This window comes from Elephantulus edwardii, unplaced genomic scaffold (assembly GCF_000299155.1).
Source record: "Elephantulus edwardii isolate Elephantulus edwardi_28Jun2011 unplaced genomic scaffold, EleEdw1.0 scaffold00166, whole genome shotgun sequence".
Classification (NCBI taxonomy): domain Eukaryota; kingdom Metazoa; phylum Chordata; class Mammalia; order Macroscelidea; family Macroscelididae; genus Elephantulus; species Elephantulus edwardii.
Genome location: NW_006399916.1, coordinates 1397135 through 1400208, shown reverse-complemented (window position 1 = coordinate 1400208; position 3074 = coordinate 1397135).

Here is a 3074-nt window from a genome sequence, read left to right as displayed (position 1 = left end):
ACGAACAACGCTCAGGCCATTTGTTCATAGGGTCGCTATGAGTCGTCTACGACTCGACGGCACCAAACAACAACAACAACAACATATCATAGATAGATAGATACATAGATACATAGAGATACATACATCCACTTCCTAAACAAAATGCCTCTGGAAACTCTATAAACTTTGATAAATGAAAATAGTTATAGACAGGCTACAGGCCTTTTGTTCATAGGGTTACTATGAGTCATGCTCGACTCGACAGCAATCAACAACATATAGATATAGAGATAGAAATATAAAGATAGAGATATGTACATATAGATATATAGATATATATACACACACAAACATATACATTTTTGCCCTGATGTGGTAGTTAATAAATGTTATCTGCTTCCAGATATCTAATAAAGTAGCTTATAAAACCACATGACAATTTGTTGCTTTATAATATGTCAGATGTTCTCTTCTTTTGTTCATTCTTTAAAGTTGTTTTTATTTGTTTGGCTTGCAAAGAATCTCTAAAAATACCTTTAAAATACATTTTAAAAATACATTAATTTAAGGACTATTTATTAGCTTATGCTCTGTTTTAAATAACCTAGGAAATAAAGCAAATTATCAGTGTTCTTACAGAGTGCAAATTCTATTAGGCGGGAGTTTTGCTGGTTTTGTTATTGTGTACTTTAGAGTCAGAATCAACCTATAGCTGACCCTTCGGTGGGTTTTCAGAGGCAAATAATCACTCCTATCCTTCTCCCACAGAGCAGCTGGTAGCTAAAAAGATTAATTAACTCAGATGCTACTTAAGAAAACTACACTAAAAAGGTAAAAGAACTTTAGCAAGGAGAAGCAGTACTGTTTGTCGCTTTACAGGAGGTTCTCAGGTGACACAACCTTGCTTCTTAAAAGTAAAAGAGACTTGGAGCATTTGCTGAAGAAAATCAAAGACTAAAGCCTTCAATATGGATTACATGTCAATACCAAGAAAATAAAAATCTTTACCACTGGACCAATAGGCAGTATCTTGATAGATGGAGAAAAGATTGAAATAGCCAAGTAATTCATTTACTTGAATCTACAATCAATATCTATGGTACCAGCAGTCAAGAAATCAAAAGATATTTTGCACTGAGAACATCTGTTGTCAAGGACCTCTTTAAAGTGCTAAAGAACACTTTCAGGTGTGTGTAATACAAGCCACAGACTTTAGTTTGTTTTATATGAATCTGAAAGTTGGACAATAACTAAGGACGATTAAAGCAGAATTGATGCTTTTAAGTTGTGATGTCTGAAAAGGATGCTAGCTATATCGTGGACCTACAAATAAATCAAACCACTATATCTTAAAAGAAGTGCAACTATGGTGCTCCTTACAGGTAAGGATGGGTATTGGAACATTATTTTATACAGTTTGAGTATTTTTTCAGGAGGAATCAATTTTTGAAAAAAGATTTCATGTTGGGTTATATGGAGGATCCTTAAGCAAAAGGGTTGATCTAATAACAGCAACAGTGTACTTTTGCATGTTGGAGAACATGAACACGGTACAGGCTAGGCCATGGCTCAGATCTGTTGTTCATAGGTTGCTATGAGTTGTAGTTGACTCAATGGAACCTAACAACAACAATTTAGGTTAAACATAACAAAATGTCCTATGACTACAGAGAAGAGGGTCTGAGGTATAAGATAAAGTATGGGAAAATGTTTCCAGACAGGGAAAAATACTTAGTTCTGTCTCCTGACACGATCATTTGCCCATGAATGAGATGCAGTAGGTGGACCTGAGTGGCTAACTCAGGAAGCTACAGAACGTAAAGTCAGAGAAGTGTTAATAGGCTCATGGTTTGTGTTGTTGTTAATTGCCATGAGTCATAGGCAACTCATAGCAACTCTATGAATGAAATACCTGAACATTTGTATAATTTTCATCATTTCTCAAAGGCTCATAGGATAGAATAAAGATTTTCAGAGACTTTGTGTTATATTCTGAGACAATGGGTATTTTAGTAGTGCAATGTGGACATCTGCTTCATCCCTGCTCCTCCATTACTGACTCTAAAAACCTATTGAAGGGTCAGCTATGGGTTGGTTGTGACTGAAAAGTCAATAACACAACATTCTGATTACTTTGTAGAGAGAAGATAATTGTATTTAGCTACCACAAAAAAAATAAAATAAATAAAAATGAATAAAAAATGTTTAAACAAATTATTAGAAAACAGAAAGCAATTATTTCATGTAGGGACTATAATAATAATAATAAGGAAGATGTTGACAATTTGCATGAGAAGGGAGCAGTGGTACAGAGAAAAGGTAAAAATCCACATGTACTTTGGAGGAAGTGGTTTCATAACTAATTGTAAGTAGTGTAAGGATGACAAAAGAAAAATCAATGCCTTTAAGTTGTGGTGCTGTAGAAAATTATTGAACACAGCATGCACTATGAAAAAATAGGTTTGACCTGGAGAGGGTGAAATCAAGTTGCTCCTTGGAGGCAAGGATTTTGAAGCTTGGTCTCACATATTTGGGCATGTTATCAGGAAGGACAAGTCCTTGGAGAAGGACATCATGTTCAGAAATGTGGAGGGACTGCACAAGAGAGGAAGACCTTGGAAGAGAAGGGATACTTGGGGTAGTGGGGATAGGTGTGTGGGTGGGTTACAGTGAAACTGGCTCAGAATAGGACAAGATTCAGAGTTATTGTGGTTAGGGTTCCTTTGAGTCACAAATGACTTGACGGCACATAACAACAGATGCAGACTGTATGACAACAATAGTGTACTTGAGAAAGGATTAAAACATTTTGGTCTGAGCAACTGGAAAGGTAAAGCTATCACCTTTAAGTTTAGGGAAAATACTGATGGAAACAATTTTGGGCAGGGAATGAAGAATAGTTTGTATTTGTTTGATGTAACCCTTCACAGTAAGGAAAGATGTCAAGCACAGAACAAGAGATAATATTTCAATAACTGAAAACTGTTACTAAAGGTAATTAGTACTGTTGAATAGGATTACCAAGGGGATAAATGTGGAGAGACATTATCCCCTGGAGTGCTCATAGGAAGCTCAATGAAGGATATTTCAGG